Source organism: Chlorocebus sabaeus, chromosome 8, assembly GCF_047675955.1.
Source record: "Chlorocebus sabaeus isolate Y175 chromosome 8, mChlSab1.0.hap1, whole genome shotgun sequence".
NCBI classification, from domain to species: Eukaryota; Metazoa; Chordata; class Mammalia; order Primates; family Cercopithecidae; genus Chlorocebus; species Chlorocebus sabaeus.
Genome location: NC_132911.1, coordinates 57,408,448 through 57,423,257, shown reverse-complemented (window position 1 = coordinate 57,423,257; position 14,810 = coordinate 57,408,448).

Genomic DNA, 14,810 nt, shown 5'->3' with positions numbered 1-14,810 from the left:
TGAAATTAATCCTCTAACGCTGTGTGACATTGCCTCTCAAGATTTACATGACCTGTATGCCCTCAAAGGTGTGCTTCATGCAGTTCTTGGTATCATACCTAAGAGGTATGTGGAGAAACCAGAATCTGTCCAGAGGTGAGTGAGCAGAACAGCCCGCCAAGCCTGGATCTTTTGATCCAACGCTCTTCACTCTGGTAAGAACTCCTCCCAAACACCCCATCCCTGACCTTTTTTTGGGTGGGTCTTTTTTACAATCTGGGTTTTTGAAGTTATGTAGAAACCCTTTCATGGGAAAACATTTATAAAAACTTGCATTCACTAGAAATAATTTGTATAATGACCTTAAAGCCTGTGTCTTGAATAACTATAGGAAACTTGAAAATATCTTTAATGAAACAGATTATTTAAAACACACTGGAATGACTGTTCAAGGAAAATTTATAATCAAATTAGTTCTAAATAAGTTAACTATTTGAATAAACTATTTTAACATCTCTTTACTGAGTCATTGTTACTCAACATAATCACTCTATTAGGTTAATATTAACAGTTTCAAAATCCATGGGTAAACAAAGAAAAGAGATCTTTGTTAGTTTACATTTGTATTAATTTATAAAGGAAATATATGTTATTTGTATTGATTTAGAAAGGAAGTATATATTATTTCAATAATTATGTCACCACTTTTCAGTGAAATGGACTTTTTTCAAAGTATTTTTGAGTATGAAAATTTTCTTTTTGGTAAAGGGAAAACTCAATTTTCAGATGTTAATATTTAGTTATATAAACTTCCCTAAGGCTTTTACTTAGAAATCTAGCAATATCATTGGAACAGATTTCTCATTCCTCACAGTTACAGTAAATGCAGGATTACTCCTGAAGACCATCTAAGTCTCTTTTTTGCTAAGACTGCTAATTATCGTGAAAACTGTTTCAACAGGACCAGAACTCATGTTTATGAAAAATTCATTGATATCAATGATACTTTAAATGATGTAAAGATAAATATGGTTGCTAATTACATTTGGATTTTCTAGTCAAAGTAAAGACACATTTTGTTTACCCCATTATGGAAGATAAAAGGAAAGTATCTTATACCATGAGGAGGTTCTCCCTAAGCAGGGTGGCATTGATTTGCTGCTGGCAAGTTCTGAGCCCAGGATTCTGCAGATATGATTTGACATAGCATCAACAAACCAGCATTTTCATCTGAAGCATGGGGTAACCTCAGAAAGCCCTGCACTGCAGAAATACCTCCCTCACTTCATTGTAAAACAGTGACACCAACGCCAAACAGGACTGTGTAGGTTCTGAGCCCATAGCTCTCCAGACCCTTAATTCAGAAAACCACGTTTATGTCCAGCTTGAGCTCTGCAGCTGGGGGGCAGTATATAAGTACCAATAGGGATTGTGGCCTGAAGCCTCATAGTTGTCATAAAATTTATCTTTTATATGGTAACATCCAAACGAATTCTATTAAAAATGTCTTTTTATCTCTCTTCTTGTATGTTATCAGCAGAGGAATGATGGAAATGAGTGCAGCAAAGACACTCAGGTTTCTGAAGCTCCAGGCATTCACTTATAAAGTTAACTATTAGATCTCATACCTCTTTTACATGGCCATTTTGGAAAATGTCTTCCTGGAATTCCAATTTAAATATTAATCAGCTCAAGCAAATATGCTGCATTTTGTCTTAAAAACCTATTTGAGTAAAGACATTCACCACTCTAGATATGGAAAAAAGGAAACTGAGCTGAGACATTGAGTAGTCACAGATTAACCTGTTAGCATCAAATATACTCCCAAATGAGCCTAAATATCTCATGATTCCAGATTATTGACACTTGGCTTTCTTTAAATTCTTATTCTATAACCCTTTTTATAAGCTCATTCAGATAAAACATTTAGAAGAATCTTATTTTACAAGATAAGATTCTTCACATAATGTTACCTCTGCAGAAATAATATTGCTGGGAATATGAAGATAAAAGAGTAAGATGGTAGAGGGTGATCATGAACAGTCAAAACTGTATGAACTTAACTCTTAGGTTTTGGGGTTACTTTAAAAATTGTTTGTTCACATTCAAAATCACCTCCATTTCTACTTAACTTATCCGTCTATTTATAATCATGATATTATGCTATTTTTCAATTTTTTTTACTCTAAATTCTTTATTAAACTAGGGGATGGGGAACTGTTCAGCATTTAAAAAAATAATTTAAACTTTTAGATTCATGGGTACATTTGTAGATTTGTTACATGAGTATAGTGTGTGGCACTGATCTTTGGGGTACAAAGAAACAGCCAATAACCATATGAAAAAATATTCAATATCACTATTATCAGAGTAACACAAATCAAAATCATAATTGTTTAAAAGAATTTCCCCAGAAGTTATTGGAGTAGGAAATACTGTCAAGTTTGGTAACAATGTTCAAAGGAAGGTTATGGGAAATTATTTTTAGTTACACACTGTTATATTGCAAGAGAATAATGCTCAAGGGATTCTTACTGTAACTATATTTTGAAAAAAAATTATACCTGGAAGTTTGAAAATAGGTATCTTAAGACAACCAGAAGGGCAAAGTCTACTCCTATATAAGCAAGGGATGATTCCTCTTAGTTGCTATTGTATGGAAATTTTCTCAATAACAAAGTTATGCATAATTACTAGGCCTTCTATTACCAGAAACATTATGTCTCCACATTTTTCAACTATTCTAACTACACTGTCTTCCTGAAAGACTGTATAGTATTTCCGGATAACTCAGATAAATGCTACAAGTGTCTTTGGATATTATCTTCCTTGCTCTCTTCCTAATGTGGCATGGATAGATTCTAGAGCCATACATCCAAAGTGTTCAAGTGATCAACTTACGGGAATGTCTCACACCTTGTGTTGCAAGACAGAAAAATAAGTTTCTGCTACAAATATTTTTTGCTTGTACCTACAGCTATTTTATTTGCTTTCTTTGGTCTTCAGAGACAGAAAGTTGATAATGGATCCAACAGTGGATTAACAGCCCAAAGAGTCACAGACAGGATGAATCCTCATTCATTCTTAAACTCTCTTCTAAAGGACATCTGGGGTTCCACTTATATGTATGTTAGACCATTTGACACCTCCTCATGGAGCTTGGAGGCTTTATTCATTCCCCCACATTTTTGTTTGTTTGTTGCTTTTCTCTTTTTTTCTTTTTTTTTAACCTCTACATATCTTCTTTCTGATTGTTAGGGTTGATGGTTGAGTCACTCTAATCTGTAATTGATCTGAGTCTGAATTTTCTTGCAATTCTACTTAGATTCAGTTCATCACTAACTTCAAATATTTTGAGAATAAGATCAAGTATGATAAAATAAAAAACTTCATTATCCTTTAACTCTATATGTATCATAATTATTCTTTAAAATTGAAAGAAAATATAAAAATATTTAGATAGACAAATATACAGGAATTTGTATCAGGCTGAAGGGAAATGTTAAAACATAGACTCTGTGGAGGACAAGACATACAGATAAAAAAACAAATATATAGGTAATAAAAATTCTGTTGATGACTTCAAGGAAAATAATGAAAATGTATTACACTCTTCATAGCATATGTCAAAGTAAAATATATGACAAGGGCACAAAGATTGTGGTGAGTAAACTGACTTCAACTGGTATGAATTTGTAATATTATTTATGAAGTAGAATAATACATTAATATAGCCAATGGTAATTTAGATATTCATATATTAATGTCTAGCACATCATCTTAAAAATACTGGGATATAGCTGAAGAGCCAATAGAAATGATAAAATAGAATACTAAAAACAAACCAGCAAATTTAAAAAAACTTTAGCTCATTAAATAATAGGTTAGAAAGAAGAAAAAAAAGAAGAAAGAGAAGAAGAAATATATATGAGAAAAGGGAAAACTACTCAGAGTTTAGGATTAAATTTACTAATATCATTAATGATTTTATTTATTTTTTATTTTTTATTTTTTTTTAAATTTATTTATTATTATTAAACTTCAAGTTGTAGGGTACATGTGCACAACGTGCAGGTTTGCTACATATGTATACTTGTGCCATGTTGGTGTGCTGCACCCATCAACTCGTCATTTACATCAGGTATAACTCCCAATGCAATCCCTCCCCCCTCCCCCCTCCCCATGATAGGCCCCGGTGTGTGATGTTCCCCTTCCCGAGTCCAAGTGATCTCATTGTTCAGTTCCCACCTACGAGTGAGAACATGCGGTGTTTGGTTTTCTGTTCTTGTGATAGTTTGCTAAGAATGATGGTTTCCAGCTGCATCCATGTCCCTACAAAGGACACAAACTCATCCTTTTTTATGGCTGCATAGTATTCCATGGTGTATATGTGCCACATTTTCTTAATCCAATCTGTCACTGATGGACATTTGGATTGATTCCAAGTCTTTGCTATTGTGAATAGTGCTGCAATAAACATACGTGTGCATGTGTCCTTATAGCAGCATAATTTATAATCCTTTGGGTATATACCCAGTAATGGGATGGCTGGGTCATATGGTACATCTAGTTCTAGATCCTTGAGGAATCGCCATACTGTTTTCCATAATGGTTGAACTAGTTTACAATCCCACCAACAGTGTAAAAGTGTTCCTATTTCTCCACATCCTCTCCAGCACCTGTTGTTTCCTGACTTTTGAATGATCGCCATTCTAACTGGTGTGAGATGGTATCTCATTGTGGTTTTGATTTGCATTTCTCTGATGGCCAGTGATGATGAGCATTTTTTCATGTGTCTGTAGGCTGTATGAATGTCTTCTTTTGAGAAATGTCTGTTCATATCCTTTGCCCACTTTTGGATGGGGTTGTTTGTTTTTTTCTTGTAAATTTGTTTGAGTTCTTTGTAGGTTCTGGATATTAGCGCTTTGTCAGATGAGTAGATTGCAAAAATTTTCTCCCATTCTGTAGGTTGCCTGCTCACTCTGATGGTAGTTTCTTTTGCTGTGCAGAAGCTCTTTAGTTTGATGAGATCCCATTTGTCAATTTTGGCTTTTGTTGCCGTTGCTTTTGGTGTTTTAGACATGAAGTCTTTGCCCATGCCTATGTCCTGAATGGTACTACCTAGGTTTTCCTCTAGGATTTTTATGGTATTAGGTCTAACATTTAAGTCTCTAATCCATCTTGAATTAATTTTCGTATAAGGAGTAAGGAAAGGATCCAGTTTCAGCTTTCTACTTATGGCTAGCCAGTTTTCCCAGCACCATTTATTAAATAGGGAATCCTTTCCCCATTTCTTGTTTCTCTCAGGTTTGTCAAAGATCAGATGGCTGTAGATGTGTGGTATTATTTCTGAGGACTCTGTTCTGTTCCATTGGTCTATATCTCTGTTTTGGTACCAGTACCATGCTGTTTTGGTTACTGTAGCCTTGTAGTATAGTTTGAAGTCAGGTAGCGTGATGCCTCCAGCTTTGTTCTTTTGACTTAGGATTGTCTTGGAGATGCGGGCTCTTTTTTGGTTCCATATGAACTTTAAAGCAGTTTTTTCCAATTTTGTGAAGAAGCTCATTGGTAGCTTGATGGGGATGGCATTGAATCTATAAATTACCTTGGGCAGTATGGCCATTTTCACGATATTGATTCTTCCTATCCATGAGCATGGTATGTTCTTCCATTTGTTTGTGTCCTCTTTGATTTCACTGAGCAGTGGTTTGTAGTTCTCCTTGAAGAGGTGCTTTACATCCCTTGTAAGTTGGATTCCTAGGTATTTTATTCTCTTTGAAGCAATTGTGAATGGAAGTTCATTCCTGATTTGGCTCTCTGTTTGACTGTCACTGGTGTATAAGAATGCTTGTGATTTTTGCACATTAATTTTGTATCCTGAGACTTTGCTGAAGTTGCTGATCAGCTTAAGGAGATTTTGGGCTGAGACAATGGGGTTTTCTAAATATACAATCATGTCGTCTGCAAACAGGGACAATTTGACTTCTTCTTTTCCTAACTGAATCCCCTTGATTTCTTTCTCTTGCCTGATTGCCCTAGCCAGAACTTCCAACACTATGTTGAATAGGAGTGGTGAGAGAGGGCATCCCTGTCTTGTGCCAGTTTTCAAAGGGAATTTTTCCAGTTTTTGCCCATTCAGTATGATATTGGCTGTGGGTTTGTCATAAATAGCTCTTATGATTTTGAGGTACGTTCCATCAATACCGAATTTATTGAGCGTTTTTAGCATGAAGGGCTGTTGAATTTTGTCAAAAGCCTTTTCTGCATCTATTGAGATAATGATGTGGTTCTTGTCTTTGGTTCTGTTTATATGCTGGATTATGTTTATTGATTTGCGAATGTTGAACCAGCCTTGCATCCCAGGGATGAAGCCCACTTGGTCATGGTGGATAAGTTTTTGATGTGCTGCTGAATCCGGTTTGCCAGTATTTTATTGAGGATTTTTGCATCGATGTTCATCAGGGATATTGGTCTAAAATTCTCTTTTTTTGTTGTGTCTCTGCCAGGCTTTGGTATCAGGATGATGTTGGCCTCATAAAATGAGTTAGGGAGGATTCCCTCTTTTTCTATTGATTGGAATAGTTTCAAAAGGAATGGTACCAGCTCCTCCTTGTACCTCTGGTAGAATTCAGCTGTGAATCCATCTGGTCCTGGACTTTTTTTGGTTGGTAGGCTATTAATTATTGCCTCAATTTCAGAGCCTACTATTGGTCTATTCAGGGATTCAACTTCTTCCTGGTTTAGTCTTGGAAGAGTGTAAGTGTCCAGGAAATTATCCATTTCTTCTAGATTTTCCAGTTTATTTGCGTAGAGGTGTTTATAGTATTCTCTGATGGTAGTTTGTATTTCTGTGGGGTCGGTGGTGATATCCCCTTTATCATTTTTAATTGCGTTGATTTGATTCTTCTCTCTTTTCTTCTTTATTAGTCTTGCTAGTGGTCTGTCAATTTTGTTGATCTTTTCAAAAAACCAACTCCTGGATTCATGGATTTTTTGGAGGGTTTTTTGTGTCTCTATCTCCTTCAGTTCTGCTCTGATCTTAGTTATTTCTTGCCTTCTGCTAGCTTTCGAATGTGTTTGCTCTTGCTTCTCTAGTTCTTTTAATTGCGATGTTAGAGTGTCAATTTTAGATCTTTCCTGCTTTCTCTTGTGGGCATTTAGTGCTATAAATTTCCCTCTACACACTGCTTTAAATGTGTCCCAGAGATTCTGGTATGTTGTATCTTTGTTCTCATTGGTTTCAAAGAACATCTTTATTTCTGCCTTCATTTCGTTATGTACCCAGTAGTCATTCAGGAGCAGGTTGTTCAGTTTCCATGTAGTTGAGCGGTTTTGATTGATTTTCTTAGTCCTGAGTTCTAATTTGATTGCACTGTGGTCTGAGAGACAGTTTGTTATAATTTCTGTTCTTGTACATTTGCTGAGGAGTGCTTTACTTCCAATTACGTGGTCAATTTAGGAGTAAGTACGATGTGGTGCTGAGAAGAATGTATATTCTGTTGATTTGGGGTGGAGAGTTCTATAGATGTCTATTAGGTCTGCTTGCTGCAGAGATGAGTTCAATTCCTGGATATCCTTGTTAACTTTCTGTCTCGTTGTTCTGTCTAATGTTGACAGTGGAGTGTTGAAGTCTCCCATTATTATTGTATGGGAGTCTAAGTCTCTTTGTAAGTCTCTAAGGACTTGCTTTATGAATCTGGGTGCTCCTGTATTGGGTGCATATATATTTAGGATAGTTAGCTCTTCCTGTTGAATTGATCCCTTTACCATTATGTAATGGCCTTCTTTGTCTCTTTTGATCTTTGATGGTTTAAAGTCTGTTTTATCAGAGACTAGTATTGCAACCCCCGCTTTTTTGTGTTCTCCATTTGCTTGGTAAATCTTCCTCCATCCCTTTATTTTGAGTCTATGTATGTCTCTGCGTGTGAGATGGGTCTCCTGAATACAGCAGACTGATGGATCATGACTCTTTATCCAGTTTGCCAGTCTGTGTCTTTTAATTGGAGCATTTAGTCCATTTACATTTAAGGTTAAGATTGTTATGTGTGAACTTGATCCTGCCATTATGATATTAACTGGTTATTTTGCTCGTTAGTTGATGCAGTTTCTTCCTAGCCTTGATGGTCTTTACATTTTGGCATGTTTTTGCAATGGCTGGTACCGGTTGTTCCTTTCCATGTTTAGTGCTTCCTTCAGGGTCTCTTGTAAGGCAGGCCTAGTGGTGACAAAATCTCTAAGCATTTGCTTATCTGTAAAGGATTTTATTTCTCCTTCACTTATGAAACTAAGTTTGGCTGGATATAAAATTCTGGGTTTAAAATTCTTTTCTTTAAGAATGTTGAATATTGGCCCCCACTCTCTTCTGGCTTGAAGAGTTTCTGCCGAGAGATCTGCTGTTAGTCTGATGGGCTTCCCTTTGTGGGTAACCCGACCTTTCTCTCTGGCTGCCCTTAAGATTTTTTCATTCATTTCAACTTTGGTGAATCTGGCAATTATGTGTCTTGGAGTTGCTCTTCTCGAGGAGTATCTTTGTGGCGTTCTCTGTATTTCCTGGATTTGAATGTTGGCCTGCCCTACTAGGTTGGGGAAGTTCTCCTGGATGATATCCTGAAGAGTGTTTTCCAACTTGGTTCCATTTTCCCCCTCACTTTCAGGCACCCCAATCAGACGTAGATTTGGTCTTTTTACATAATCCCATACTTCTTGCAGGCTTTGTTCATTTCTTTTTCTTCTTTTTTCTTTAGATTTCTCTTCTCGCTTCATTTCATTCATTTGATCCTCCATCACTGACATTCTTTCTTCCAGTTGATCGAGACGGTTACTGAAGCTTGTGCATTTGTCACGTATTTCTCGTGCCATGGTTTTCGTCTCTTTCATTTCGTTTGTGAGCTTCTCTGCATTAATTACTCTAGCCATCAATTCTTCCACTTTTTTTTCAAGATTTTTAGTTTCTTTGTGATGGGTATGTAATTCCTCCTTTAGCTCTGAGAAATTTGATGGACTGAAGCCTTCTTCTCTCATCTCGTCGAAGTCATTCTCCGTCCAGCTTTGATCCGTTGCTGGCGATGAGCTGCGCTCCTTTGCCGGGGGAGATGCGCTCTTAATTTTTGAATTTCCAGCTTTTCTGCCCTGCTTTTTCCCCATCTTTGTGGTTTTATCTGCCTCTGGTCTTTGATGATGGTGATGTACTGATGGGGTTTTGGTGTAGGTGTCCTTCCTGTTTGATAGCTTTCCTTCTAACAGTCAGGATCCTCAGCTGTAGGTTGTAGCTGTAGGAGATTGCTTGAGGTCCACTCCAGACCCTGTTTGCCTGGGTATCAGCAGCAGAGGCTGCAGAAGATAGAATATTTCTGGACAGCGAGTGTACCTGTCTGATTCTTGCTTTGGAATCTTCCTCTCAGGGGTGTACTCCACCCTGTGAGGTGTGGGGTGTCAGACTGCCCCTAGTGGGGGATGTCTCCCAGTTAGGCTACTCAAGGGTCAGGGACCCACTTGAGCAGGGAGTCTGTCCCTTCTCAGATCTCAACCTCCGTGTTGGGAGATCCACTGCTCTCTTCAAAGCTGTCAGACAGAGACGTTTGCGTCTGCAGAGCTGCTGCGTTTGTTATTATTTACTGTGCCCTGTCCCCAGAGGTGGAGTCTACAGAGACAGGCAGGTTTCCTTGAGCTGCTGTGAGCTCCACCCAGTTCGAGCTTCCCAGCAGCTTTGTTTACCTACTTAAGCCTCAGCAATGGCGGGCGCCCCTCCCCCAGCCTCGCTGCTGCCTTGCCGGTAGATCACAGACTGCTGTGCTAGCAATGAGGGAGGCTCCGTGGGTGTGGGACCCTCCCGGCCAGGTGTGGGATATGATCTCCTGGTGTGCCTGTCTGCTTAAAGCGCAGTATTGGGGTGGGAGTTACCCGATTTTCCAGGTGTTGTGTGTCTCAGTTCCCCTGGCTAGGAAAAGGGATTCCCTTCCCCCTTGCGCTTTCCAGGTGAGGCAATGCCTCGCCCTGCTTCAGCTCTCGCTGGTCGGGCTGCAGCAGCTGACCAGCACCGATCGTCTGGCACTCCCCAGTGAGATGAACCCAGTACCTCAGTTGAAAATGCAGAAATCGCCGGTCTTCTGTGTCGCTCGCGCTGGGAGTTGGAGACTGGAGCTGTTCCTATTCGGCCATCTTGCTCCTCCCCCTAATGATTTTAAATGTAATGAGTCAAACTTCTAATTAAAAGGCAACAATTGTCAAACTAAATGAAAAGATTAGACCTAAGAATATGCTCTTTTCATAAAACATACTTTAAAAATAAAGGTACAAATAGGCCACACTTGAAGATATAGGAAAAGATGTAACATGCAAACCTCAACATAAGAAAGCTCATATGACCATACTAATATCAAATAAATTATATTTCAAGAAAAAGAATATTACCCAAATAAAGATATACATATCATAATGACAAAAGAATCAATTCATCAAATATAAACTCAATTATATAGTAATCTCATATTACAACTTTAAAATACGTGAAACAAAACTTGTCAGAAGGGGAGAAAGAAACAGACAAATTTCAATCATTACTGGAGATTTTAGCAAATATTTCTCAGTAAATGACAGAACAAGAAGACAAAAATCATTACAGCTATAAAAAGTTTAAACAACACAGTCAACCTGATCCATTTGACATTTATAGAAAATCTTACCTAACAATAACAGAATACACATCATTTTCAAATATGCATGGGACATTTACCAAGATGGACCACATATTGGGCAATATAATAAACCTCAATGAATCTAAAAAAAATGAAATGAAATCATATACAATGTTTGACTCTGATTACAATGAAACTAAACTACAAATCAATGAGTTATACATCTAGAAAATATCTTAGTATTTGCACTCACTTCTAAAAAGCAAATAAGCCAACCAGGAAAAAAAAAAAAATAATCAAAACAAAACAACAGAAAAAGCCATGGGTCAAACTAGAATAATTAAAAAAGATTTTATATTAGGTATTACTAAAAAAGACTACATATAAAAATCTATGTGATATGGATCAAACATTACTTAGAGGGAAATTTATGATTTTAAATGCTTATATTTGATAGGAAGAAAGTTCTCAAATACATACATAACCTAAGATCTCACTTTAAGCAACGACAAACAGGAGTGCACAAAAAAGCAAACATACATAGCAGAAAGAAAATAATAAAGATAAAAACTGAAATTAAGGAGGTAGAAAAGAGACAATAGAGAAAATCAACAAGCCAAAAATGTGTGCTTTGAGACAATTAGTAAAACTGATAAATCCCTAGTAAGATTGATCAAAACACACACAATTTACCAATATCAAGGAGGAAAAATCAAACAATATTACTAAAGATACTTAAAATGTAATAAATGATAGTATGAATAGTTTTAAGTAAATAAATTCAAGAATTTTGATGATATGCACAATTTCTTAAAACATAATAAAGCTGACAAAAGAATAAACAGAAAATCTGAGTTTTCCTATATCTAGTAAAAAAACTAAATTCATTATGAAAAACTTTCCCATCAAAGACAAACAAAACAAAACAAAATAAAACAAAATAACACTTTTAAGACTAAATGGTTTCACTGGTGAAGCCAATTAAACATTTAAGGAAGAAATAATATGATTAATACATATATGCTTTCAGTAGACAGAAAAGGAACAAATAATTCCAATTATACTTTCTATGAGACTAGTGAAATCCTAACATTTAAAATGTAGAGGCAGTATAATAAAATTACAGGTCAATATTCATCATGAACATAGACACAAAAACCCTTAAGAAAACATCAGTAAACCAAATCTAACAGTATATAAAAAATGGATCTATAATGAGTAAGTGGAATCTAATTCAAAAATGCAAGGTAAGTTTAATATTCAAATTGATCAATTACTACATAAACAGAAAAATAGAAAAAAGATCATCTTAATAAATGCAGAAAATTACAGTTTATTTGTGATAAAACTCTCAGTATACTAGAGATAAAGAGAATTTTCTAAAACTGATATTTGATTTCTTTTAAAAAAAAAAAGGCTTTAGTAACTTCCTCCACATTGGTGAAATATTGAATGCTTTCCCACTAAGATTTAGAACAAGACAAGGATGTCCCCTTTCACTGCTTCTTCATATGTTAATCTAATATTTTACTGGAACTTCTAGCCTTCTAGCCACTTCATAAACAAAGAATAAAAAATAAAGTTATACTAATTGGTAAAGGATAACTAAAATTCTGATTGTATATGCAGAAAACATATGATATCTACAATGTAAAAAATACTAGAAATAACAAGTGAACTTAGCAAAAATATGTGCTAAAAGGTCAATATATTAAAAAATAAATAGCACTTCTATATACCAGCAACCTATAATTGGAAAATAATTTGTAAAACCCCATTTGCAAGAGTATCAAAACCTGTCAAGTGCCCAGAAATAAATCTCTTAAAAAGTTATGTAGCCTTTTCCTAGCCAAGGGAACTGAGACACACAACACCTGGAAAATCGGGTAACTCCCACCCTAATACTGCACTTTACCAAGGGTCTTAGCAAATAGCACACCAGGAGATTATATCCCACACCTAACCTGGAGGGTCCCATGCCCATGGAACCTCCCTCATTGCTAGCACAGCAGTCTGAGATCTAACTGCAAGGCCACAACTAGGCTGGGGGAGGGGTGCCTGCCATTGCTGAGGCTTAATTAGGGAAACAAAGCCACAAGGAAGCTCGAACTGGGTGGAGCCCACCGCAGCTAAGGAAGCCTGCCTGTCTCTGCAGACAGCACCTCTGGGGACAGGGCATAGCTAAACAAAAAGCAGCAGAAACCTTTGCAGATGTAAATGTCCCTGTCTGACTGCTTTGAAGAGAGCAGTGGTTCTCCCAGCACGGAGGTTGAGTTCTGAGAACGGACAGACTGCCTGCTCAAGTTGGTCCCTGACCCCCGAGGAGCCTAACTGGGAGACATCCCCCACCAGGTGCAGACTGGCACCTCACACTGTGCATGGCTGGGTACACCTCTGAGACAAAGCTTCCAGAGCAAGAATCAGACAACAACACTTACTGTTCAGCAATATTCTATCTTCTGCAGCCTCTGCTGCTGATACCCAGGCAAACAGGGTCTGGAGTGGACCTCAACCAAACTGCAACAGACCTGCAGCTGAGGGTCCTGGCTGTCAGAAGGAAAATTAACAAACATAAAGGACACCTACACCAAAACCCCATCAGTACGTCACCATCATCAAAGACCAGAGGCAGATAAAACCACAAAGATGGGGAAAAAGCAGTGCAGAAAAGCTGGAAGTTCAAAAACCCAGAGCACATCTCCCCCTCCAAAGGAACACAGCTCATCACCAGCAATGGAACAAAGCTGGATGGAGAATGACTTTGACGAGTTGAGAGAAGAGGGCTTCAGTCGATCAAACTTCTCAGAGCTAAAGAAGGAACAACGTATCCAGTGCAAAGAAACTAAAAACCTTCAAAAAAGAACGGAAGAATGGATAACTAGAATAACCAATGCAAAGAAGTCCAGAAATGAGCTGATAGAGATGAAAATCATGATACGAGAACCATGTTACAAATGCACAAGCTTCAGTAACCAACTCAATCAACTGGAAGAAAGATTATCGTGACTGAATTTCAAATGAATGAAATGAAGCAAGAAGAGAAGTTTAGAGAATAAAGAGTAAAAAGAAATGAACAAAGCCTCCAAGAAATACGGGATTATGTGAAAAGACCAAATCTACATCTGATTGGTGTGCCTGAAAGTGATGGGGAGAATGGAACCAAGTTGGAAAACACTCTGCAGGATCATTATCCAGGAGAACTTCCCCAACCTAGCAAGGGAGGCCAACATTCAAATTCAGGAAATACACAGAATGCCACAAAGATACTCCTCGAGAAAAGCAACTCCAAGACACATAATTGTCAGATTCAGCAAAGTTGAAATGAAAGAAAAAATGTTAAGGGCAGTCAGAGAGAAAGGTTGGGTTACCCACAAAGGGAAGTCCATCAGACTAACAGCAGATCTCTCAGCAGAAACTCTCGAAGCCAGAAGAGAGTGGGGTCCAATATTCAACATTCTTAAAGAAAAGAATTTTCAACCCAGAATTTCATATCCAGCCAAACTAAGTTTCATCAGTGAAGGAGAAATAAAATCCTTTACAGACAAGCAAATGCTGAGAGATTTTGTCACCACCAGGCCTGCCCTACAAGAGATCCTGAAGGGAGCACTAAACATGAAAAGGAACAAATGGTACCAGCCATTGCAAAAACATGCCAAAATGTAAAGACCATTGATGCTAGGAAGAAACTGCATCAACTAACGAGCAAAATAACCAGCTAATATCATAATGACAGGATCAAGTTCACACAAAACAATATTAACCTTAAATGTAAATGGACTAAATGCTCCAATTAAAAGACACAGACTGGCAAACTGGATAAAGAGTCAAGACCCATCAGTTTGTTGTATTCTGGAGACCCATCTCACAGGTAGAGAGACATATAGGCTCACAATAAAGGGATGGAGGAAGATCTACCAAACAAATAGAAAACAAAAAACGGCAGGGGTTACAATCCTAGTCTCTGATCAAACAGACTTTAAACCAACAAAGATCAAAAGAGACAAAGAAGGCCACTGCATAATGGTAAAGGGATCAATTCAACAAGAAGAGCTAACTATCCTAAATATATATGCATCCAATACAGGAGCACCCAGACTCATAAAGCAAGTCCTTAGAGACTTACAAAGAGACTTAGACTCCCATACAATAATAATGGGAGACTTTAACGCCCCACTGTCAACATTAGACAGAAAGTTA